At 41.6% G+C, this 26,245-nt stretch overlaps 1 protein-coding gene across 2 annotated transcripts in view; it reads left to right on the top strand.

Moving 5' to 3' along the window:
- Positions 1 to 26,245, top strand: part of PLXNB1 (plexin B1) — a 170,247-nt gene that overhangs the window by 51,072 nt on the left and 92,930 nt on the right. The gene's annotated exons all lie outside the window — the stretch shown is intronic.

A 26,245-nucleotide genomic window follows, 5' to 3' on the forward strand; every position in this document is an offset into this window, starting at 1 on the left:
AAGGAAGGAAGGAAAAGGAGGGAAGGATAAAGGAAGTACAGGAAAAGGTGGGAGGATGGAGGAAGGAAGGAAGGAAGGAAGAGGAGGGAGGGATAAAGGAAGAACAGGAAAAGGTGGGAGGAAGGAGGGAAGGAAGGAAAGAAAAAGGGAGAGATAAAGGAAGCACGGGAAAAGGTGGGAGGATGGAGGGAGGGAGGAAGGAAGGTTATAATGGCCACAAAAAATATTCAGTAAAAAAAAAACCAGATCTAAATGTTCGGATGAAGGCTGAGAAATGCTTTCATGGAAAGGTGGGTCTTTCAGAATCATCTAAAGAGTTGGGATCTGGTCCATCCTGGAGGGGAGGCCTTCTATAGGGCAGCAGAGCATCGGCCTCTAGTTGGCCCCGATAATAAGCTGGGCACATTGAGCAGAATCGTTGCCGAAGATCCCAAGTATCTGGAGATGTGATCACTGGAGATTTCTTTCAAGTAATTGCCCCTCAGTGGTTGGGGGGGCTTTCCATCTTGAATATGGCTGAAAGAAAGAGGGGCTGCATTCAGACAGCTATCTTTCTTGGTGATACAGCAAGGAGCCGCTAAGATGAAACAGGAGGGAGAGCTTCCAAACTCTTTTTTGACCAAACCAAAGAAAGTTGGGAACCTATGAGAGATCAGAAATAGCTGGGTTAAACTACAAGATAGAGTTTCAGGTCATGTGGCTTGTTTGGTTATGGGTTGTGTGAACTGAGTCATTGCATTTTGCAAACCATGTTTATGAATTAGCCCCTTTTGTGAACGCAACCAATTTCAGCTTGTTCGATAAGCTATTAAATACGATTAACATGGAACACAGTCTGGAATATGGGGACAGTAGGAAGAATTCGGCGCTGTTTGTGGTCTGCTTCGTCTGACGAATCACGTATGCAACTTTAGATATTCTTCATATTTTGTAGTAGCCCATCAATGTATTCGCACTGTTTGGTTCTTACTGGTCTGCTCTAGGGTTCTTCCAGGTCTTTCTCAGCCACGTCGAAATCCTTCTCAGCCTTGAAACCAGAACTCCTTTTGTGTAAAGATGGCAAGACTCTATGGAAGAGTTCTTCAGTTGGTCTTAGGCTCTTTTATTCCCAGATCTTGCTCTTTCGTGCATTATGAATCTTGGCCATTCGTTTTCGCACCATCACCTTATCAAAAACTTGCATATTATGTGATATTTAAATGATATGCACTAAATAGCCTTCACCATCTGGTCACCTTCGTGGGTTGAACGGGATGCCCATCATACCCGGACACTGACGCTGGGCGCAGTTTGGAACATCTGAAGGGCCCTAATTTGGGAGAGGCTGCTTTAAAGGATTATATGGCTCTTGTAACCAGGGAGTATCCGTTGCAAGGAGATCATGTAGCAAAGCTGTTCCTGGATTGTTCTATTCAGACTGTAAACGGATAGAATGCATTCCTTCAGAGATAATCCTTAACACACAAAGAGTGAACAAGTTGGGACTGAAAAAAAACCCTTCTCTCTAACATTGATTTTCCTGTGCGGTGGGAAGTTTTCTTGCCTTGCTTGTTGTAAAATAGGGGCCCACTCCATTCATTCTCTGAAACCTACATTTCAAGAACGTTCTTCCGTCTGACCTGTTGCTTACATAGCTGAGGCTTTAGGTGTAACCCGGCTTGTGAATTGCGCTTTTAATGAAACAAAAAACACAAAAAAAACCAGACGCTTTCCTATATTTAGCACCTAGCGCATGTGTGTGCTGGAGAAGACACTTTTTCAAGCTATCTTACAAAATTTTAGCAGTTCCTTCCCGGCCCTAAGGAGAAGGAATAATTGAAGGCTTTGTCTGTTAGGAAAGCTGTTTTTAAACAATGACTAAATTACACAACGCCAGATTCACGCACAAGCTGCTATACTGGAATGAGTCCCTCACATTTTGGCGTGTAATTTTGCTAGGGCTTGGTGTTTTATTGGCATCTGCCAAAAAAAGAAAAGAGAAACAAACACGCCATCACATGTCTTGCGTGTGGCCAGTGATTCGCTTAACAACTGACATATGAGTCAAGAACCACAGGTGTAATAACCTTACACGTCTAGCAGAACCAAAGGAAGTTGTAAACAAAAAACCGGCCTCTGCATTCATAATAATTAGCTTTAAAAGCTGTCACGCCATATTCATTTCCCTTTGCACGGGGCTCTCTGCGTCAACCATTAGCTCTCCCTGATTTTAAGTCGGGGACTTTCCCTTCATTTTCTACGGGACTCTTTACATTGGAGTGGAGAAGTAACCTGAAGCCCCTGGATTTTATACAAGCTCCTTCAAAAGCTGCCTCTAATTTATGAGCAGAAAGGGAAAATTGTCCAGCAAATGGAGATCCGTATATCCAATTAACCGAATGGGTTTAATTAAATTTCTGTGTAAGCAGAAACGTGGGGCGGGTGGAGAACAAGGCCACAGGGCAATCGTGGTACTGCAATCAAGGCTCTGACTCTTTGTATATATGCACAAAGTGGTGAGACTTCAGTTGTGCTTTTTTTGCATGGGTACACACAAACACACACACACACACACACACACACATGCCAAAGGTGCTGCGGAAATGCCACAGAATCCAGGAATCGGATTCACCCGGCTCAAAGGCAAGGAGGTGCCACTTCATAGGCTAAAAAGAGCTGCACACTTCAGCTTCGAGCAGAAGTGCCAAGAATTAAACTGGGAAACCCTATGTGGATTGATTGCGCACTCAACTACATGCAGTATTTATGATCCATCTGCCTGATAAAGACATTAGGGTACAGTTTGGGATTTCTACTGGGATCCAGCACATCTGGAAATCCACCACTGGTTAAAGAAAGTGACTCCTTATGCTTGAGCTTGAACGAGAAGCCAGGCCTTTTCTAGCTGATACAGTTGGTCCAATTGTCTAATTGCCTTCTCAAGCTTTTAATATGAGTAACAAGAAATCCCAAGAGTAGGAATAACATTTTTAGATTCTTGGGTATATTTTGGATATACCCGGGGGCTAAATTTAGATTTCCTGCTGTTACGTTAGGGAAGGAATACTGTAAGTCTTTGTAGCATGGTCTTCCTTAGCCTGCTGTTCACCAGATGTATTAAACCGTAACTCCTCACAGGCTCAGTCAGCCTGGCCTGCCGTGCTGGATGGGATGGCAAACTCAAAAGCCCAACACTATATACTATATACTAATACATATACATATGTTAAATGTTTGAAGCATTTCTTCCCTACACTGGCATCACATTTTTGCTCAGAGAGACCACACACCCCTGTGAAAATGGACAGATATGTGAATTAAAATACAGGTAGTCTTTGATTTACAGCCATTCATTTAGTGACAATTCAAAATTAAAACGCAGCACTGGAAAAACAATTTACAACTGGTCCACACATATAGGAACTGTTACAGCGTCCTCATGGTCACGTGATCAAAATCTGGGCACACAACAGCCAACATCAGAGGTGGTATTCAGCAGGTTCTGACCAGTTCTGGAGAACCGGTGGTGGAAACTTTGAGTAGTTCAGAGAACCGGCCAAAACTGCCTCTGACTGGCCCCGTCCCCATCTATGCTCTGCCTCCCATTGAGTCCCAGCTGATCGGCTGGGTCTTCTTTGGTTGCCCTGCACAGGAGAACGGAGCTGGAAAGCAGGCTAGTGGGGTGGGGAGGGAAGGAGGATTTTGCAGTATTCTTCCCCTGCCGCCTCTTAGAGCCCTCTGCTGGCCCCCTTGGGGATGCTAAGACGCGGCAGGGGGGCATTTGAAGCTCTAGTCCTGCAGGTTCACCCATTGACTATAACACCGCTCCAGAGCCGGCGCCTCCAATGCGGAAGCGGTGGCATGTTATATGCCGCCACGGCAGCGTTCAATGCACTGTCCCCCTGCCACCTCTTAGTGTCCCCAAGGGGGCCGGCAGAGGGGTGCTAAGAGGCAGCAGGGGGGCGTCTGAGGCACCAGCTGGCCCTGCCGCTTCACCCATTGAGGTGCCAGCTCCGGGGCAGTGCTACAGTCAATGGGTGAACCTGCAGGGCCGGCGCCTCTAACGCCCCCCTGCCACCTGTTAGCATCCCCAAGGGGGCCATCAGAAGGGCGCTAAGTGGCAGCAGGGGGGCAGCGCGTCGAATGCGGCTGTGGCGGCATGTAATTTGCCACCGCTTCCGCATTGGAGGCACCGACTCCAGAGCAGTGCTAGTCAATGAGTGAAACTGCAAATTCCTTTGCATCAGGGGTAGCCAAACTTTTGGACTTAAGGGACCACCAAACTCATAATTTTAAATCCCAGAGACCAATAATATGAATTTTGACTGATGGTGGCTTTCTGGCGTTGGTGGGAGAGAGAGAGAAAGAGATCTGATCCAACCTCTCTCTCTCCCTCTCTCTTACACACACACACAGGCAGGGGTGGGATTTAGACCTCTGATCTAAAGCTGTCAAAACTCCAAAAACAGGTCAAGTAACTCTGGGGAGGCCAATCATAAATTAGAACACTTGCTAAACAACCGGTCATTAAGTGAGGGCCACTTGTATTTGGTTTGCCAGTCACCTGACCACGCCCATCCAGTCACATGACCAGCAAGCCATGCCTACCCAGTCATGTGACCAGCAAACCACACCCTCAAATTAGGCCACACCCACAGAAATTTGAATCCCACCCCTGGGTGTGGGGGCACCGAGGATGAGTTTGTAGCACCAGGGGGGAAGTGGAGCGAAAAAGTTTGGGAACCACTGGTGTAGGGTCTCCTGCTTGGGTGGGGGGTTGGACTAGATGACCTATAAGGTCCCTTCCAACTCCGATTATCTGTTATCTGTTATTGTAGTGCTTTGAATGAAGTAAACTTAGAACTAAGGAGAAATTTCCTGACAGTTAGAACAATTAATCAATGGAACAACTTGCCTCCAGAAGTTGTGAATGCTCCAACACTGGAGGTTTTTAAGAAGAGATTGGATAGCCATTTGTCTGAAGTGGTATAGGGTTTCCTGCCTAAGCAGGGGGTTGGACTAGAAGACCTCCAAGGTCCCTTCCAACTCCCCTATCCTATCCTATCCCTTTCAGAGGACTGCCTCCTTAAGATAAGTGACTGACAGATCCATGCAAGATTGTGATTTTTAAACAAGTTCTCCTCATTTAATGAAATTGGAGACAGAAAAAGCCACCCCCGTTTCATTTTCCATAATTCACAATTACACCGAATATTGTCTGCATTGTGAAATATAAGGTAGGAGTTCTGACATCTCTCAGCGGTACATTATTATGGGCACCAAGTGGACAGGAAGCGTTTTATTATTTGCCATCTATTAATAGCTCATCAAATTCTAAATGGTAGTTGTTCATCCTGAGTGTCATTTTCCAAATGGGAAAAGCTTACCCTTGAAATGAGTAGTTGACCACTTAGGAATCCGGAGGCCTGGCAAAGTGACAGCTGAACTTTATCAAAAGGACAAAAGACTCCCAGGGCAGTGCCACACTCCATCTGTGCCACCCTCCTGGCACCGTTTTGCCAATAGAGGCTGTAACTCATTATTTTGTCAACAGTACACTAAGGAACATAGTCATTTTGCAAATACATCATAACAACATAATGCAGTAAGATGTGCAATAAATAATACTAAGAACAATGATGAAGAAATCAGCCTTAAAAACAGATGGCTTAAAAAACAGCTCAGCTTAGCAAAAAAAAAAAAACCCCAAAACCAAAACAATAATAGTACTTCTGTAAATTGGTAGCTGATCCTGGAGGCTGTGGGGTGGTCATGGTCTTCAGCAAAAAGATTCAGAGGCTGCATGTAATCCAATGATCGTGGCTCATCCACCTGTCAATTAACCTGGAGGATTTTTTGCCTGAATTGGTTCACTCCTGGTCTTGTCAATTAAGCATTGTCACCAGGCAGGGCTCAGGAAGTTGGTCTCTGTTATGGGTTGAATGACATCCCCCCCACAGAGGTATTAAAAAAGTATCTAAAACAAGCTGGGGTGACTGGGGTTAATTGAGGAGTCTCTTCATTTGTTTTTACCTTTACTGGTATACAGAGAGAATTGGTCATTGATTCCCCAAGATGATGATGCCTTTTGATTTTTAGTGTGCATTTAATTTTTGTATTTGTTAAGTTGCTCAGTCATTGTTGGTAAGAAGCTTAGAGGTGGTCTCTTCCTCCTCCTCCTCCTCCCCCCCCCCCGACCCAAGTACTAAGAAGATAGTAACTCCCTCTAATCTAAGCCTTTGGTGGGTTCTAGTCAATTTCATTTGTTCTTAGGATTTCTTTTCCCAGTTTTTAATCAGAACGTACAGGACCTTTTTATAACTTAAATCCATTACTTCACATCCTGCAATTTAGGAGGTATACAGGTAGTCCTTGGTTAATGATGAACATTGGGACTAGAAGGTAAGGCAAGTCATGGTTCAAACATGGTAGGGCCAGAGGTGGTTGCTGCTAAGTGCACACAACTTGCCAGAGGGACTTGGCAAGTTGTCAAGCCAACAGGGATGGTTGCAAATATCAATCATGTGACCGTGGGATGCTGTAATCGTTGTAGGGGGGAATCTGGTTGCCAAGTGCCCAGATCACAGTCACATTACCACGGAGATGCTGGGACAGGTAGAACTTTGAGGACCAGTTGTAAGTGCCACTTGTTCAGCACCATTTGTAAATTTGAATGTTTGTGGAATGTATCGTTGTTTAAAAAGGATTACCCGTACTCACAGGTAATATATACTCACAGTTAGGCTGAGAATGTTAGGTCCCAAAATACACTAAAAACATATATTCAGTATATTGCTGACAGATGCAAAGAAATAAGTGCTCTCTGTCTCTCTCAAAAAAAAAACCTAAAACCCTGGAACTATAAATACCGTTAGAGAATAGAATCAAAATAAATCCGACACAGAATTTAACTCAATTTGGTAATTATTTTGGGATTATAATACTATATGGGCTTGTACTAGATCTGAAATATCTTTCACATGCTAGTAAAATAATACTTAGGATCATCCAACACAGATTAGAGCCCTGCTTGGAAAAAGAGATGCCAGATGTTCAAGTTGGCTTTAGAAAAAGCTGAGGAAAGCAAAGCAATGTTGCTGATGCCCGCTTGAGAAATCAGCATAGTATGTGCTTCATCAAATATAGAAAGGCCTTTGATTGTCTCTGGAGATTCTCAGTCATCCAGGTCATGATTGTTCCAAGGACACTTTTTCAAGAGGCAACTGGACTTTCTGGTTTTTCTCTGAAGACATTTCACTTTTCATCCAAGAAGCTTCTTTAGCTCAGACTGGATGGTGAGGAATGGAAGGATTTATACTCCTTGCAGTCAGCTGGTTATTTGCATTCTTTTAGAGAGTGGTTGAGGCCACTTGGAGGTTTATCTACGTCATCAGGATCACCTGAGTAGTGCTCCAAGAAGGCTCCACAACCATTTGTACCACCTACATACATCCAATCTCCCAATTTCAAGACATCTGGAAGGAACTGAGGTGTGGAAGATTATGCTGAAGAGCTGACATTGGTTTGTGATTTGTTTCTCATTACGGTATCAGATGTTATTGTGATTAACTGAAGACATGAAATCTAGTTTGGAAAGGGAGCATTACACTCTGTTGCCTTATGTGTTTAGGGCTTACGAGAGGTTGATGGGGAGATAAGAGAAGAGAAATCAGATCAATCTTTTAATGAGGAATTGAGATTAGAATTTCTGGTAGTGGTGAAGAGGTGAGAGAAATGTGTGAGTTCTTCTCATTTTGCCTCTTGGATGGAAAGGCGACAGAGAAGATCAGTCCGATACCAATTAATGTACATTCCAGTTTTAGAACAAAATTAATCAAAAGTAGCTCAACAAGTCTCCTTTGCAGCTCCAGTGTTCCCTGACAAGTGATACAGGCTTCTCTGGCAGAAGCAATTAATCCTTCATCGCCTTCTGTTGCAGTTCAGATTAAATACAGTCAATCTGGGAGTGGTATTTTAGCTGTGTAGGGTGGGAAATTTCCTTGGGGACAGTAAATAAAAAAATAAACCGTACAGTGTTATCTTCCTGATGAAGAATAATTAATGAGTACTTCAAAGGAGTAACCAATCAAGTTAATCTATCTTGTCAAATACACACACACACACATACCATCCCAGTGATACAAGAGGAGAAAAATTCAGGGTCAGTGGAGCCAGTATGCAGATTAACAAATTTCAACAGCATTTGCAGATGGATATGTAGATTATCCATCACTATCCCTTTCATCTAGCTATTATGATGCAGGGATTATCAGAGCAGCTGAAACTTATGTAGGGCAATAAGGCATTAAACAAATGGTTGTATGTTGAGGACTACCTGCACTGTATACTTACTAGTCAAACAATTCCCAGCAGAGATTCCTCTGTCAATCAGAAGCAGTTGGCAGTCATGGCGAGGAGAGCTTTTGCACAGTTTTCGTGTTGTGCACCAGTTGTGAGCATTCCTGGACTAGGAGGCTCTGCTCCTGGTCACTCTTGCCCTGATCACCTCCTAAGTGGACTACTGTAATATGCTCTACGTGGGCCTGTCCCTGTAGCACTCCTGCCCCACGAACTGCATTGGTTGCCACTTGATTTCTGGATCCAATTCAAGATGCTGATTTTTACCTTTAAAGCGCTTTGTGGTATGCAGTCTCCACCCAATTACATCTGCCCATCCTGTCAGATGCTGTGGGTCCCATCCGTGAAAGACTTTCAGCCGGCAGTACCCAGGAGACATGCCTTTTCTGTAATGGCGCGCGTTCTGAGGTGAGATTGGCTCCAGTGGTGGGATTCAAAAATTGTTATTACCGGTTTTGTGGGCGTGGCTTGATGGGCATGGCAGGGGAAGGATACTGCAAAATCCCCATTCCCTCCCCACCCCCCACTAACCTGCTTTCCAGCTCCATTCTCCTGTGCAGAGCAACCAAAGAAGACCCAGCCAATCAGCTGGGACTCGGGAGGCAGAGCATAGATAGGGCGGGGCCAGTCAGAGGTGGTATTTGCCGGTTCTCCAAACTACTCAAAATTTCTGCTACCGGTTCTCCAGAACTTGTCAGAACCTGCTGAATACCACCTCTGACTGGCTCCATCCTTGATATCTTTCAGGAAAACACTCAAAATATAACTTATGTCAGCACGCTTGGGGAATCTCAAGGAAAGGATGTCCTAATGAGATGTTTGCATTGTTTTTCGTATCAATTTTCTTAATTATCCTGCTATTAATAATGTTGTTGATGTCTTTTCATTGGGGATGTCGAGGTGGTTAACAGCATCAAATTTCTGGGTGTGCAGCTAACAAGTAGGCTGGCTTGGTTGCCCAGCAGTGAGACACTGGGCACATTTTCTGTGTTGCATGAGAAAAGTTCATTTTCCTCCCCCTGTCCTTACCACTGTCTATAGAGCAGGGTTGTCAAACTCGCTGCATCATGGCGGCGTCACATATCGGGACTCCCCTCCCTCCCCTTTGCTAAACCGGGCGTGGGCGTGGCCAACGTGTGATGCATCCAACCTGCCAGTTTGACAGCCCTGCTACAGAGGGACAATTGAGAGCATCCTGTCATATTGCATTATTGTCTGTTTTTGAAGTGTTACTGCTTCAGACGGGAAGGTGCTGCAGAGAGTGGTGAGGATGGCAAAAAGGATTATTGGCAGTTCACTCCCTTCTCTCCAGGACATGGCACATAAGCGTTGCTCGAGCAGGGTTTGCAGGATTGTCTGGAACGCTACACATCCTCTTCGCGACCTGTTTTCCTGGTTACCTTCTTGGGAGGTGGCTTCATGGTATCCGAAGCGGAACACCCAGATTCAGTCACAGTTTTGTTCCATATAGCATCAACCTTGTCATCTCTCAGGCTTCCTCTTTCCACTAGGTATTGAAGATGGGCAGTGATTAATATTTATATGTATGGGTGTAGGTAGATAGATAGGTAGGTAGGTGGGTAGGTAGGTAGGTAGATAGATAGATAGATAGATGTAACACTGATGGCTAATGTTTTCGGCACCAAATGCACAAGCACGCATCCCCAAAATGCGATGCATGCGCATGCCCCATGCATGCAGCCCACCCCTGTGCATACACATGCGACTCTCCCACATGCCCCCCCATGCATGTACTGCAGAGACCCGAAGACCAGCTGGCTGGTGGGAGGCACATGTGCACATGCAGAGGCTGAGCTGAGCTGGGGGCGATGGCTCACGTGGCCAGAGAGAGGGCTCTGCGTGCCACGTCTGGCACGTATGCCATAGGTTCACCATCATGGGTATATAGCATTTTTATATGTGATATGTAAGTATATACTTTTGAGAGCAGGCAACTGAATTTCATTTTTAACGTGTGCCAGACTCCTGCAGAAAAAAAATGACAAAATGTCTGTCTGTCTGTCTGTCTGTCTGTCTGTCTGTCTATCTATCTATCTATCTATCTATCTATCTATCTATCTATCATCTATCTTAATTGTTTTAATATTTTGATTTTATTGTTTCTTATCAGCTGCCTAGAGTTATTTTCTTATGACTTGAGTAGCTACATAAATGTGATAAGCAAATAAACGGGAAAAATCTCACCGGGAGTTTTGGCTGGAGGAGAACAAATGCAAGGCACGATTCATAAACGAGGATGTGAAATTGCAATTTCCACCATCCTGAAGTCAGTCGGATTTAGGGGAAGCATAAAGTTGTCTTTGCAGATGATAGTATGCTATTAGTTGGGTCCTTAGAGCTCTCTGAGCTGGGTTGTTTTCTTGCAGATGTTTCATTACATGACCATCATAGCTAACGTCATTGATCATTAGTCAGGTAATTGAACATCTGCAAGAAAACAAATATGCTCAGAGAACATCAAGGACTCCAATGTTCAACCCTGGGCTACAGATATTCTATTCTGTTGGTTCTATACTGTTAACCAAGACTTGCTCAATCTGTATAGTTCACTCTCATTTGGCCTAGCAAAATCATGTTCCACACACAGTAGAAATTGCATTTTGGGGAATGAAAAAAAGGACAAAACAAGGAGTTGCCCTACTGTGATGAAACATGAATGGAGTAGATGCTTAGCATATAGAAGAACACAACTGAACCAGTTTAGTAGTTAAGACACCAGGCAAGAAACCAGGAGACTGGAAGTTCTAGACCCACATTAGTCATGAAGCTGGCAAGGGGACTTATAGAAGCCACCTGAGGGACTTTCTCTCAGTACTAGGAAGGAGGTGGCAAGGGCATACAACTTCTAAACATTTTGCCAAGAAAAGTGTAGGGACTAGGAGTCAAATTAATGCTTACACCTTTAATTAAGGGGCTGCCACAGAGGGGAAGGGGTCAAGCTATTTTCTAAAGTGCCTGTAGGCCAGACAAGGAATAATGGATGGAAACTGAACAAAGAGAGATTTAACCTGGAAATAAGGAGAAACTTTCTGACAGTGAGAACAATCAACCAATGGAACAGAAGTTGCCCTCGGAAGTTGTGGGAGCGCCATCACTTGAGACTTTCAAGAAGAGATTGGACTCCCATCTGTCAGAAATGGTGTAGGGTCTCCTGCTTGGGTAGGGGGTAGGACTAGATGACCTACAAGGTACCTTCCAACTTTGATTATCTGTTATTTCCTAGATAAGAGACAAGTTAAAATTTATATCTTGAATTTCCTAGATAGATCTCTGGTATGACATAGGCAAGGAATCATTATAGGCAAGAAGGGCCTTAGGCCTGATCTTTAGAACTCTTCTTATGTTCTTTTCTTAGGCTGTGTGTTTGCATGTGTATGTCTGATTGCATGGCAGAAGGTTGTACATGCTAATTCCCTAATACAGGTAGTCATCCCTGCAAGCAGACTCTGAGGGCAGAATTGTAGTCCAGGCCTGCTTCAAGTTTCAAGAAAATATAAACCAATTCCTGGTTTATCTGCATATGAAACCCTAGTCCATAAGTTCAATTCCATTTCCTAAGTGCTTTTTAATGACTGCCCAGACCAGTTCCATTTACGGCAATTCCATGAGCTTTTGGTTGTTTACCCAAAGCTTCTTTGTGTTGTAATCGTCTGAGTCCGTGGAAAATATGTTTCCTGTCAGAATAAGCAGCAATACTGTGACCTTTCATATTTTATATCTTCCCTCACATCCTCTTTTCTCCATTTTTCTCCCTGGTCTTTATTGTCTCCGCTTCTTGTACTTCCTTCTTGGTCACGGTCCCTATCATGTCATCCCTCTCATTTTCCCCTCTTCTAGAGTTAAACATTTAAGCATCTTTAATTCTGTCAAATATTTGTGACTGTTTTTTCCTTCTATACGGTTGATGAGATAAGCATTTGCAAAGTGCCTGCTTTGAAATCTTCACAGGTAGCTATTAATGCTACGGAATTATAGAGGATAATTACTTCTTTAAAGATAGAAGACATTTTCCATCTCCGGCTGTTTGAACTTGTTAATAATGATTTCTAAATAATTGTGGACAATCCACCTTGTTGTGTGTTCACAATTATGGGCCCTAGTAGATTAAAGGAACTTAGAAAACAGTATAAAAGGATTTGGAAACTTCAATTTAGCCTTGTTGCCATACAGTTTATTAGAGTGTCTGCTAACTTGGCTGCTCTCTTTCCAAATCTGTCTATACAGGTAGTCCTCTACTTCTGTTGCTAATTGTTAAGTGAATTTTGCTGCATTTTACGACCTTTCCTGCCCCGATTGTCAAGTGAATCTCTGCAGTTGTAAAGTTAATAACATGGATTGTTACGTGAATCTGGCTTCCCCATTGATTGTACTTGTAAGGTCCCAAAAGCTGATCACACGGACTCTGGGACACTGAATCCGTCATAAATATGAGTCAGTTCCCAAGCATCCAAATTTTGATCAGGTGACCACGGGGATGGTTCAGCGTGTGAAAAATGGTCACACGTCACTTTTTTCAGTGCCATTGTGACTTTTAAACTGCCACTAAATTAACTGTTGTAAGTCAAGACATTGATCAGACTCCATTCCTAACACATCTCATTATGTTTCTTTACCAAGATCCCATCCCCCAATTCAGCCCAGCTCCGAGAGAAAGAAAAAAAGGGGGTTTAATTTTTTTTTTCTTGAAGCCCATCAGTAAACCTCATGGAAAATTCTATGAACTCAAAAGGTAGCATTACAGCCAAGCAATCGCACAACCAGGACCACCTTTTTTAAACAGTGCTGGTTCATAATGAGGATTCATATGAGGAAAAGGGAGCAAAGAAGGACCAAGCGGAGGTAGCTATCTCATAGATTAGATTGATTTCAATTACCTGGCTTCATCTGACATAATAGCCCAGTTACAATAGCCCAGTTACGTATTACGTGCTTAAATCAGCCATTGGAATTTACATCGCCTGCAAAGCTGGTTACAGAAAGGATTTGGAATGTGAAAAAACAAACAGCCACCTTGAGACGGGGAGATATTCCTGGACTTGGCGACCCTTTGGGTGAATCCAGTAGGACCCCTTCTATTGCTTCACCTCTCCTTAACGCAGAGGTCTCCAAACTTGGCAACTTTAAGACTTGTGGACTTCAATTCCCGGAATATCTCCTCCAGTCATGTTAGCTCAGGAATTATGGGAGTTGAAGTCCACAAGTCTTAAACTTGCCAAGTTTGAAGACCCTTGCCTTAACGGATTGTCCAATTCACTGGAAGAATAGATAAAATGACATATTGACTATATTCATGCCTACGTCTGCAGTGTTTGGTGCTGTTGCTTAGGATACACAATAGATTTAAGTGAGTGGATCTGAGAGGGTAGATACAGATAATCAGAGTTGGAAGGGACCTTGTAGGTCATCTAGTCCAACCCCCCGCCCAAGCGGGAGACCCTACACCATTTCTGACAAATGGCAGTCCAATCTCTTCTTGAAAGTCTCAACTGATGGCACCCCCACAATTTCCGAGGGCAAGCTGTTCCATTGATTGATTGTTCTCACTGTGAGAAAGTTTCTCCTTGTTTCCAGATTAAATCTCTCCTTGTTCAGTTTCCATCCTATTCATTATTCCTTGCCTAGCCTTTGGGTACTTTGGAAAATAGCTTGACCTCTCTGTGGCAGCCCCTCAAATATTGGAAGACTGCTATCATGTCTCCCCTGGTCCTTCTCTTTACTAGACTAACCATGCCCAGTTCCTGTAACCATTCTTCATATGTTTTAGTCTCCAGTCCCCTAATCATTCTGGTTGCTCTTCTCTGTACTTTTTCTAGAGTCTCAGCATCTTTTTTGTAATGTGGTGAACAAAACTGGGTGCAGTACTCTAGGTGTGGTCTTACTAAGGCGTTATTGAGTGGTATTAGTACCTCCCTTGATCTTGATTGTATCCCTCTGTAAATGCAATTTAGGATTGCATTAGCTTTTTTGGCTGCTGCTGCACACTGCTGACTCATATTTAGCTGGTCTTCCACTAAGACTCCAAGATCCCTCTCACAGTTACTGCTATTGAGCCTGGTTCACCCAGTCTATATGTGTACTTTTGGTTTTTCTTGTCTAACTGTAGGACTTTACTTTTCTCTACATTAAATTTCATTTTGTTAGATATGGCCCAGTGTTCTTGTCTGTCAAGATCCATCTGGGTCTTGAACCTGTATTCTTGGGTGTTAGCTAGATTTTTTTTGGCTTTTTTGTTTTTTTGGAGGGAAATCTTGAAATTAGTTCCTGAAGCACTGATGTAACTATTTTGCTTCTTAATACTCAATACCTGGGAAAGAGGGGTCACTCATAAGCCATCGATACTGGCCTACCATCTCATCCAGAGGGATACAATCAAGATCAAGGGAAGTACTAATACCACTCTATAAAGCTTTAGTAAGACTACACCTAGAGTACTGCATCCAGTTTTGTTCACCACATTACAAAAAAGATGTTGAGACTCTAGAAAAAGTACAGAGAAGAGCAACCAGGATGATTAGCGGACTGGAGACTAAGTCATACGAAGAACGGTTGCAGGAACTGGGCTTGGCTAGTCTAGTAAAGAGAAGGACCAGGGGAGACATGATAGCGGTCTTCCAATATTTGAGGGGCTGCCACAGGGAGGAAGCGGTCAAGCTATTTTCTAAAGCACCTGTAGGCCAGACACAGAATAATAGATGGAAACTGAACAAGGAGAGATTTAACCTGGAAATAAGGAGAACCTTTCTGACAGTGAGAACAATCAACCAATGGAACAGCTTGTCCTCGGAAGTTGTGGGAGCGCCATCACTTGAGACTTTCAAGAAGAGATTGCGCTGCCATTTGTCAGAAATGGTGTAGGGTCTCCCGTTTGGGTGGGGGCTTGGACTAGATGTCCTACAAGGTCCCTCCAACTCTGATTATTTGTTAAATCATCCTCTGCTGTCTCCTTCCCCTTTTGCCTTTCCCAAATCTTTCCCAACATCAGGGCCTTTTCCAATGAGTCCTCTCTTCATATTAGGTGGCCAAAGTATTTGAGCTTCAGCCTCAGTATCTGTCCATCCAAAGAAGAGCCAGAGTTGATTTCCTCTAGATTGACCGATTCGATCTCCACAGTATACCGGAAACAGGACCTCCTCAATATTCTGGTGGCATTTCCGTCAAAGTTATGTGAAAGTTATGTGGTTATGTGAAAATAAAGAAAAAATATGAAATGGTTATATGAATAATATTGGAATAAATATAGGATATATTGTAGATTGAGGAATATGCCATATGGATCCTAAATACATTAATTTTACTCTAATTTTACTTTTTTTTAGTGTTTATTAAATATTGGTCTTGAGTTAATTAATGAAGACAATAATGTATAAGGTTAAATAAAATAGATGCTAAGCTGAAAATGGAAATAATAGGGGATAAATAATTGAAAATATATGGGAGAAAATGATTTTGATATTGAATTAATGAATTAAAATATGAAATGGAAATTTTTTTGAAGAATAGTGGAGTGGATAATAATTTGATGTGATATTAAATAAGAAAGTTGAGAATGTAAGTATAATTATGTATAAATGTTGTAATCTGGAATCACGTTGCTCATGTGAAGAGATGTGTAAAAAACAAAATAAAAAACTTTTATTTAAAAAAAAATTATTCAGCTATTATAAACGCATCTCAGTCTCTCCTTCCACCTCCCATCCCCATGACCTCAGTGCAGAATAGCTGGGAATTTCATATGGGTGGAGGATCCCCAATGGCTTTGTAAGGAGGAAAAACTCTTAATATACTTGGAGAATATCTCCTCTGAACAAAAGACCCTCTGTTGAAGTCAACTCAACGCGGTGTGTGATGTGAATCAGTGTTTGGGAGCTGCAAGGCAGCCTGCCAGCGTGGCTTCAGTGAGCGTGAGTGTTTTGTTATCTTGCTTGCTTATCTAAAACAAACCCATGGAGCTGGATTTTAGAGCTTAACCAAATGCTACTTGTTAAAATAAATAATCAGCACACCCTGTTCCTTTCCTTGATATATGAGCACAAAGGTACCTTGAAGGAAGTATTCTGGCTTATTTTCTGAAAAATGCAGGTTTGGCCCATTGGAGTATCTTGATAAGGGAGATTTAAGAATGTAATTCAAAGTCTATTTATAACTAGTTTAGTCTACTAGGTATAAGGTCTCCTTAGAATATAGATTGTTTGATTGATAGGTTAATTAAAGTACCTCGTCCTTCCAATATGTAGTAACTCAAAGTAGCTAACATCGCTGAAGACCAATACAGTATTAAAATACAAAATCTCTCCACCCCTCCAATTAAATAATAAAATGAAGGAGATACTATAAGTAAGACTGGTTCAAATATTTATTGTTACATAAGTACAAATTATTTTGTGTTAAATAATTGAGCCAAAAATTTATGTTGCTAAGCAGGACAGTTGTTAAATGAGTTTGCCCTTATTTTATGAACTTTTTTTGCCAAAGTCGTTAAGTGAATCACTGTAGTTGTTAAGTTGGTAACACAGAAACACAATCCGGCTTCCCCATTGACTTTGCTTGTCAGATGGTTGCAAAAGAGGAACACATGACGCCAGGACACTGCAACCGTCATAAATAGGAGTCAGTTGCCAAATGGGGTGTCTGAATTTTAATCACATAGCCAAGGGGATGCTGCAACAGTTGTAAGTGTGAAAAAACAGTCATGTCACTTTTTCCAGTGCAGTTGTAAATTCAAATGGTCGCCAAGCAAATGGTTGTAAGTCAAGGACTACCTATAAATTCTTTTTTTTTAATAAAGTTTTATTTGTTTTTTCACACATACAAAATACAAGTAAAACATCTTTTTGAAAATAGCATGGTCCCGGGTTGAACTTCTTTATACAGACACAAAACTCAATTTCATGCTCCTTTTTGTGTTCTATTTCATATCTTATACTATTCTACATTTTCTATATAGTTTTTCCCATCTTTAAATTTTCTCAATTTTATTTTGATTATCTCATCTCAATTCAAAAAATTATATTTATACTTTTGTCTGTTCTGTTTCAATTTCATATTATCTTTTCTCATTAAACAAGTTTTCTCTTGTAGTTACTAATTGGAGTATGACACCTTTATATCTTTTAATTACATCCGTTCAACTCTTATTTAAACTTCAATATATACCTTAAGGTTATGACCTTCAATATAATACATAATACAAGAATTCCAATCGAATTCTGCTTGGTACATTCTTATAATACACGCTATATTCTTTAAAAAAAGGATTATAAATATATGTAATTATAAACCCTCATTCCATTCCAATTCAGTTCTATCATTAATAATCATTAAAATCTTAACATCTTTAACATTTCTTTTCAATTAAATATCATACTTCCTTAAAGACACGTATAATCTCCATAATTAATTTTTTCCTTATTTCTCTTCACATATGTTTTGTAAATCATTAAATATTCATTTTGTTACATTTATTTATTGACAAGCACTCCACTGAATTACAATAGCTATTTTATCAAACATTTTAACCATACATTGTTGCATATTTTCTAAAATTATTTCTGTTTCTAATATAACCATACTATCTTATGTACCTTTGCAGAATCCCTTTTTCCATTAAATTTTCACCCATTATCTCTAAATAGGCCCTGTTTCTCTATATTTTGTTTCTGTCCTTTATAACTTCTTTTCCTTTCTTTCTTCCTTCTCATCTTCTCCCTCCCCTTTTTACCCCCTTGTCTCTCTACTTCTAATTCTCTCTTCTGCATTTCCCTCTTCTGTTGCTTTCTGATTTTATACTTATTTTTCACTCTATTTTGGGGGCGGGGGGGAGGTTGTTTTTCCCAATCTTAAACTTTCCATTCTCTTTCCCCCTTTCCTCCCCCGCCACCTAAGATTACTTGTTCATTAAAGATGGCTTCTTCTTTGTCACAATCTTCTTGTTCTGCAGGCATTTCTTGTTGTTTCTCATAGTTCCAAATCTCCATTTCTAAGAACTGAAATACGAAGCCAAAAGAACCCCTCCCTTCTTGTGCATCTTCTTTGTACTTTTTAAGTTCCATTTTCAGTTCTTCTAAAAGTGCAGCCATTTTAAACAGTTCTAAACAACCACCTGATTGATTTTAGTCATTCAAATACAATCACCAAAAATCCAGAGATCATCAAGTAATCCAAATAGTCCCAAGCTGTTTCTTCTTATTTCTTTTTCCACTTTCTCTTCCTGGGGTTTTTGTTGAGATGTTTCAGTTAAAATGTATCCTTTGGAAGTCTTGTTGAGATTTTGCTGTAAATTCTTTTTAATTCCAGGCAGTCTCCTCCCTTCCAGATCCTGCCCTTTTATTCTTTTTCTCTCCTAGTTTCAAAAGCTTTTGATTATCCAGAAATCTTTATTATCCCTTTGACTTTTTATTTTCAGCATTAAATGCCTATTAATGTCAAAGTGGATGTTTTTCCAATTTCTTGCTTAAGTCTCTTAGCTGTCAATATAGGAAAAGGAGGGAAAAAAACCAAATCTTTTCCCTTTTCTCTCTCCTTCACAGCTTACAAATCTTCTTAGGGAACAATGTTAATGTTTTTTTTTAATAGTTTCAATTCCAGGGTACCTTATTTGTTGATTTTGCTGTTTGACCCGGTCAACCAAAACTTTCTCTTCTTATCTTCCTCCTGCACATTCTTTTCTGGTCGAGTTCTTCTTTGTGGTGGCCATTTCTGACCACCGCTACAACCACCTTCGGGAAAGGGAGTAATGGCCAGCTGGGGAGGAAAGATGCAGGTCTCCTCAACCCTGCAGGCAGTCTCCTCCTTCTTCACCACCTCTACGGGGTGGCTTAGCCCTGAAACCAGCCGGCTCGGGGTGCTCCAGTGGCGAGCATGGTTCGAAACCTCGCAGAGACGAGGCTTCGTTCTGTTGCCGAAGAACTCAAACCAGAAGTCCAAGGACTGCCTATAAATTCTGTTCAGCTTGTAGAAAGTAGAAAATAGGAAAATCTTTATCAAATGGCAAAGTGCCAGTAGAGCAAGGGTGTGAAACACAAGTGTGAAACACACGTGGTCGGGTCTGGCCCACGAGGCTGACCTGGAAAATGTAAGGAGCTGTCCTGTGTCTCTACAGTCTGGTCTCCCCAACGCAAAGAGGAAACATAGGGCCATCATGGCTTCGAGAAAACATGCCAGCAATTTGGGGAGTGGCGTCAAGTTGGCCAAGCCCACCCAGTCAGCCATTTCTCCCCCCACCCCCAAGATCAACCACAGCCCTGATGCAGCCCTCAATGAAATTGAGTTTGACACCCCTGCAGTAGAGAGCCCTTGTCCTCCTAAAATAAGGATCCCCAGTTTTGATGTTAAGCCTGAGAAGATTTTGAGCACATTAGCAGAGCAGAATCTATCCCACACCTTGTAGGGTTTATCTAAAATGGACAGAAGAAGAGTATTCAGCTAACCCACACTTAGCAAACACAATTGGGATCGGCAACCAGGGCTTTCGTAATGTATGGGCCTGATGGACACTTGCCCGTGGGCCCCACGAGCATGGGGCCCCCATGCTAATCTGCGTATATTAGCCCTTCAATGCACCTTGTATCATAAATACAGCAATAATACATTCATTACATTTTACTGCATTTTTTAAAATTAATACTGACATGCAAATATATGTTTAATTTTATCGACCACTTACATTTTAATTCCTGTGAGTAGTTGTCGTAGGGGCCCCAGAATACCCGGGCCCATAATGCTGTTAAGACGGCCTTGCTGGCAACTTGGTTGGTAAGCAACCTGGACTTTAAGTGGAACATCGGCATCACATGACTGTGATAGGTTCACTCCCGCTGTGGTCATTAAGTGAATCATTGATAGTTTTTAAGTCAGACTTCACATGACCGCATGACTAGATTTTACTGCTGGCCTCTTCATTGACTTTGTCTGTTGGAAGCCAGTTGTGAAACGTGAAAATTGTAAATACATGGAGCACGCTGTGAAAGTTGTAAACATGAGGATTGGTCATAAAGTTACTTTTTCAGTATTGTAATGATCACTAAAGTGGATAGTAAGTGAGTTTTCCCTGTACAACAAGGAGAGCATAGAAGTCTATGGAATTTCTATTGAGATATTCCCTTTCACTCAGTGCCCAGTCTATGCTAATATAAAGCGTTTTTCTTTATTATTTTATTTTTGTCAATTAAGTAATTTTAACATTAGGTTAGAAATTCCAAAGCAGTTACCATATTGTTGCTAGGAATTTTGATGGTTGCTATGTGGACAGAATGGGCAGAAGAAAGAAAGAATAGTGATACTTGATATTCTCAAACAACAGCCATTTACATCTCAGGCAAAGCTTTTCTTTTAAGCATGAAGGGAGTGTGTAAAATTGCCTTTGTTTAGTTATATTGTGGTGAAGTTAGTTCTTTTGTCCAGTATCTCTGCCACCAGTTTTCATGCTGCAGCATTTAAACAGTTTCACATTGCAAAATGTGATTTACAATCATTCAGTTTTAACTTATACCTTACATTTCATAGATGTATTGCAGGGCAAAGAAGTATTTCAGATTAAATTCTATAAAAATATTTCACGGCCTTCGAGACAAGAAAATAGAATAGAATTCCTTATTGGCCAAGTGTGATTGGACACACAATAAATTTGTCCCCAGTGCATAAGCTCTCAGTGTACATACAAGCAACAAGTGATAAATCATGATCATAATCAGAAAATGCAATCATCCTAAATCATAAGATACAACACTCCGTGATAGGATACTCAATAAGCAATCAACATAAATTATACTGTAGTAGGATACTAAATAAAAACAATCAACATAAATCATAAGATACAAGCAACAAAACTGTAGTCAGAAGAAGCTGAGAAAATAGGTAATAGGAAAGATGAGAAGGATAATAGTAATACAACCCTACTAGGTTGCTTGACATCCCAGGGCATAAAACAGTGTTGTGGGAATTAGTTGTTTAGCAGAGTGATGGTACGGGGGTAAAAACTGCCCGTGTATCTAGTTGTTTTGGCATGCAGTGCCCTGTAGTGTCGTCTTGAAGAGTGTGAATGAAACCCCAGGTTGCAACCCTTTTGAAGCAACTGCATCTTAAGCTGCTACAGTTGTACAGGTCTCTGAAAAGACACGGCTGCTTTAAAGAGTTGAATATCGATGCTACATTCATGCTTCCAAGTGCTCTGAAGCTCTATTTTGGATTCTACAACCCCGTCCGCTAGGTCTCAGAAGCTTGTTCATGTTCCCATTGGAGGCGAGGGTTGGGAATATTATATGAATTTCATTCCGGCTGAAAGCTTTCATTTATTAGTGGACACGTGACTCCGCGAAACGACTTGAAAGAAAGAGGCTTTGGCGTGGACAGCCTGTTCCTCATCAGGCTGTGGAAAGCTGTGTGTCCAGCCTCTTTTTGATGGAGCTTGTTCTCCTCGCCAAGCCGAGTGTGTGAAAAAGCCAAGTGTGCTGGCTGCATCAGCAGGCTTTCCTGCCGAGACTTGAGCCTGGACTCTTCTTTCACCATCCTGGCCACGTTGACCCTTCACGCCTTGATGGGCAGTTCCCATAGCGATGGATTAAGAATGGGGAGGGTAGGAGGCATTGTTCCCCTGCGAAGGCCTGAAACTATTGTCTTGCAAAACTTGGATGGTTGAGAGGCCCAAGTTTCTTTCTTCCTGGGAAGCCTTCTTTTTCGTTCCCACCCTTCTCTGGCGAGCCCCGCTCCCTGCCTTACTGAGTAAATTGCTTTCTTATTCAGTAGAATCTATTTATTTCTCTTTCTTCTCTTTCGATCATTAACGTAACCCTGACTGAGTGGATGGGTTTGCACAACACCAGCTAGTTCTCGACTTACAACCATTCATTTAGTAACAGTTTAAAGTTGCAATGGCACTAAAAAAAAGTCACTTATTACCAGTCCTCACATGACCACTGCAACAGTGGTGGTGGTATTCAGCAGGTTCTGACCAGTTCTGGAAAACCGGTAGCGGAAATTTTGAGTAGTTCGGAGAACCGGCAAATGCCACCCCTGACTGGCCCCACCCCCATCAATGCTCTGCCTCCCAAGTCCCAGCTGATTGGCTGGGTCTTCTTTCGTTGCCCTGCGCAGGAGAACGGAGCTGGAAAGCAGGTTAGTGGGGTGGGGTGGGGAATGGGATTTTGCAGTATCCTTCCCCCTGGAGTAGGGAGGGAATGGGGATTTTACAGTATTCGTCCCCTGCCACGCCCACCAAGCCATGGCCACAGAACTGGTGGTAAACATTTTTGAATCCCACCACTGCACTACAACATCCCCGTAGTCATGTGACCAAAATTCAGGTGCTGTATTTGCCGTGGTTGCAAGGTCCTGGGATCATATGATCTCCCTTTGTGACCTTCCCAGCTGGCTTTCAACAAGCAATGTCAACAAGGAAAGCTGGATTTGTTTAATGACCAGGTAATTCACTTAACTTGCCGTGATTCACTTAACAACTGTGGGAAAAACAGGTCATCAAATTAGGTGCGACTCACTTAAGGACCTTGCTTAGCAGTGGGAATTCTGTTCCTAACTGTGGTTATAAGTTGAAGACTATGTGTACCAAACCAGAATGAAATGAGGTTAGGTAGTTTCTGATTGTGTGAACTAAGCCATCAGAACAGGGTAGGGATTATCAAACTTTAAACCCCTTTAAAGGAAAATGAGTTGAGTGTGACTCTTTTCATGAATAGGAGACATGATTTCATTGGGGCTAGAGCTGGCCAAGAAATAAGCATATCAGATAGTTTTAATAATAATTTTAAAAAATAGTTTTTGTGTTCTCAAACTTTGAAGTACTACAGTAGGGAAAGTTGAGGGCAAAGCCCCAAATGAGTTTTGACAATGCTGCTGCAAGCCAATTCTTTTTAATTGTGTCCCCTCTAAATTGTTTGAAATTCCCAGGATATGTGTGTGTCATGACCCACTTTTAAGAATGCAGTCATGATCTTATATTAGAGCAACTTTTCAGACACAGCATGTTATGTAGACGGAGCTTTTTTGTTGCTTTATTGTATTCAGTTTATTATATAAATCCAACCATTGTGTTCAACCATTTGAGGTCCCATTCAACCATTTTGTGACTCTCAAGATGTTGGACTTCAGTTCCCATCAGCCTTAGCTGGCAGAGTCAAAGTTGAGGGAGGGAATGGGATCAGTAGATATGCAGCAAGACCACTCCGGTTTATTCTTATTTTCATTAGTTCTGTAAAGTTTAGTTTAATCCGCAAAGATTAACTGGTGGCTAGTTGAGTCTAGATTTTATTTGCTTTTATCCTTCCTGTTTACACGAGAAGTTTAGATTTTATTAGTGGAATGCATGTAGTTTGAAAGAGAGAAAAAGTACAGTATCTTGTAGCCAGCAGAAAAACAAAAACAAAAATGAGTTGATGAGTTTTATCTACTTATTTATTTATTACATTTTTTAACCTGCCTTTATTATTTTATAAATAACTCAAGGTGACAAACATACATCATACTTCTTCCTCTTCTTCCTTTCCCCACAACAACAGTCCTGAGAGGTGGGTTGGGCTGACTGGCCCAAAGTCACCTAACTTAATTCTGGTTTAATTGGGTTTGTTTTATTATTTTTATTGGTTTTTTTTATCCTGCTTTTATCTATATACAGTATATAAAAGAGAAATACCACTCATGCATCATCACAAAATCTCCAGAACCGTAAAGCCTACATACTTGAAATTTGACGCGTATGTTCTTCTTGGCTTCCAGGTGCTTGCTAAGAAAGGATTTTTTGAAATGACCATGAGAGCATTAGTATTTTGTATATTATTATTAACACGCTCTGATGCTAAGGAGTTCTACTCCCCCTCCTCCCCACCTGAAAAGAGATCTGTTCCAAATGCGAAACACAAGCAGAGGAGATTCCTTGTTACTTTCACAGCAGCAACCAGCTTTAATACAGAACAGTTGAGCTAAGCCATCCCAGGCTCCTTGCCGTCTCCTTCTTGCTCAAATAGCAAATACTGTTTCAGTTTCCAAACAGCCCTCAACTGTCTCACACACTGACAGGATGCTAGCCAGATGAATACCAATGGATACTGGTAGGCAGAGGCAGAATTTCCCCCCCTTATTTTCCTCCCCGAAACTACATAGTTTCGTAGCGAAGCACAGGTATCGAGCTAGTTACTTTATAAGTACTTATTACTTTGTAAGTGAACATACATAATACTCCTCCGCTTATTTTCTCTGCAGCAACAATCCTGTGAGGTAGATTGGGCTGAGAGAGAATGATTGGCCCAAAATCACCCAGCTAGTGGGGAAACTGGAACTCACAGTCTCCTGACTTCTAGACCAGCACCTTAACCACTACTCCAAATGATTCTTTTGCACCATTGCCCCACTCTTTCTAAAAATTGAGTGTGAAATTATTATGTGATTTTTTTTCCCCCAGAGACCATCCAATCCTTCACTTAGAATAAATAAAATATACCTATAGGAAGTCCTCGATTTAGACCACAATTGAGTCCAAAATTTCTGTTGCTAAGTGAGATAGCTTTAAGCGAGTTTTGCCTCATTATACCACATTTCTTGCCAGGGTTGTTAAAGGAATCACAGCAGTTGTTACAGTTAGTGGTACAGTTGTTAAGTGAAACTGGCTTCCCCATTGACTTTGCTTGTTAGAAGGTCACAAAAGGGGATCATGTGACCCCAAGACACTGCAACAGTTATAAATATGAATCTGTGATGATCTGGGGCGTTACACAAAAATAACAAAGTCACAAAAGTAGAATAAATTCCCTTTCATGCCTCCAACTTGGCTCCAATGTCCAATTATCCTCGGCTGGATATAAACTCTTCAAAAAACAGTCTACGAATGGCAGAAATGCAGTCCGAGCCCAAAGTAAAGATAATTAGAAATAAAAAACCCAACACAAATCACACTGAGGTAATTAACACGGCAGGCCAGGATGATAAATTGCAGACTTTCAACGGATAACACAGCACCCACAGTTTGGAGAACGTCAAAACCCAGATAAGCCTTGACCAAGAAAATGCATGCTTTGCTTCCAGCAAAGAGCTGAGGAAATGCCCCACTTATATCCTGTTCTCCCAGCTGCAACTAATGAAAGGGATCAGGGCCTTTTTCTCCCCTGTAAGCCACATTGCTCCCTTCTCCGTTCCTCCCTGCATGCCCTAGGATGAAGAGGAGATGGCCCTGGGTCTTCCTCTGAATGCCCAGCTGGACTGTGCCCTTCCCTGTTTCTTCCACAGCCACCGGAGCCCCACTCCCGCTCCCTGTCAGCTGCTCAATCTCTCCCTCAGAATCAGACTCCAACAAGGGCATGACAGAATCAGTTCTTAAGCATCTGAATTTTGATCATATGACCACGGGGATACTGCAACCGTCGTAAGTGTGAAAAATGGTCATAAGTCACTTTTTTCAGTGCTGTTGTCACTAAATGAACAATTGCAAGGCAAGGACTACCTGAAGTATACCACACACCCTTCCAAAAGAAAATGTGCAAATTACAATAATTGACATATGAATGTGCTTCAGATTTTGTTTTTAATCTCTCTAACTCCATGTGGAACTAATTACAAGATGCACACATTAGTAGTTGAGAATAGGTGGTAAATTTGTGATTCTGACTTTTTCAGGGGGAAAAAAAGCTGTGTACAGTTTGACAATTACTCTTTTCGTATTGATTATTTTGCTCCGATATGTGGAGGATGTGGTTAGATTTGAATGTTATAATCTGTTTGAATTACTGCTGCAAGATAAGAATTGCACGTGGTATGGCCTTAATCCTCCAGCTTTGAAAGAATTGTGCTTTAGGGCCTGGAGTATAGCAATAATAATTACGTTTATATCTAGTAAATTGTATTGATTACGTTTATATTCTTCTTTCCTCTTAAAATGCCCAAAGGAGCT

The sequence above is a fragment of the Pseudonaja textilis genome, chromosome 2 (assembly GCF_049901715.1).
Source record: "Pseudonaja textilis isolate UNSWEBS1 chromosome 2, rPseTex1.2, whole genome shotgun sequence".
NCBI lineage: Eukaryota > Metazoa > Chordata > Lepidosauria > Squamata > Elapidae > Pseudonaja > Pseudonaja textilis.